The sequence below is a fragment of the Echinops telfairi genome, unplaced genomic scaffold, assembly GCF_000313985.2.
Source record: "Echinops telfairi isolate 266 unplaced genomic scaffold, ASM31398v2 ScPeMD7_655;HRSCAF=1070, whole genome shotgun sequence".
NCBI lineage: Eukaryota > Metazoa > Chordata > Mammalia > Afrosoricida > Tenrecidae > Echinops > Echinops telfairi.
The window spans coordinates 16,736,020-16,737,201 of record NW_022104553.1 but is presented as its reverse complement, the minus strand read 5'-3'; positions in this window follow the sequence as shown (position 1 = coordinate 16,737,201).

Sequence of the window (1,182 nt, the reverse complement as noted above, 5' to 3'; positions counted from 1 at the left end):
GAGGTAACTGAGTGCCATGCATGCAGGAGGGGCGTGAAATGAGCTCAAATAGGACAATTGTGAGAATGGGGCAGTGTTTTGATGTATATAGGGTCGCTATGAGTTAGGTACAAACCAGAGGGCACCTAAATTACAGCAAAAGTATAGGGATGAGTCAGAACTGTCTCACACATTAAGAAAAGGTTGGAGTTTAAATGCTCTAGGGAGGAGGGGTGGTGCTTAAACTCGGGGAGCATGGTGCCACGGGAAACTTGAGAGGTAGGGCTTTAACGAATTGTCTATGAGTCCATCCCAATTCACAGAGACCCTAAAGGACAGAACAAAACTGTCCCTGTGGATCTCCGAGGCTGTACATCTTTAAAAAGCCACAGCCCATAGGTTTGAATGGCTGATAAGGAAGACCGAAGAAGAATCCATGCTTTTGAATTGTGGTGGCTGGAGAATAGTATTGAAAATACCATGGACTGCTAAAAGGACAAACAGATCTGTGTTGCAAGAAATAAGGCCAGAATGCTCCTTAGAGACAAGGATGAGAAGACAAGCCTTACAAACTATGGGATATTGTCATGAGAGTCGTCCCTGGAGAAGGGCATTGTGAGGCCGGCGCAGGACTGTGCAGTGTTTCGTTCTGTTGTGCATAGGATCGCAACCGACTAAAACAACAGCATAGGAAAGTGGAGCCCTGGTTGTTTAGTGGCTACTCGTTGGGCCGCTAACAGCAAGGTCAGCCATTTGAAACTACCAGCCGCTCTGCAGGAGAAGAACGAGGCTTTCTACTCTTGCAAGAAGTTAGCCTTGGAAACCCACGGGGGCAATTCTATCTGCCCTATAGGGTCGCTGTGAGTCGGAATCGACTCAATAGCAGAGCTTGTTTGTTTGTTTTTTGATTTATGGGGAAGGGTTTGGGCTTAGGGAAAGAAAGAACAGAGGAATTTGGTGGAAGCACAGAGGAAAGGCTGTTAGGCAATGGGCGGGCTTACAGTGATTAAATTCTAACGTAGGCGTGGCCCGGAGCGGGGCGGGGCTAAAGCAAGAGACCAGAGACGAGGGGTGTTGCCTAAAGGAACGTGTGGGCGGTGCCTTCAGAAAGGAGACAGCGCATGCGCACCTTGCTCATTTCGTCCACCGGAAGCGGAGGAGGCTTTCCCTGATCCTATAGGGACACTTGTGTAACTCTGTCCC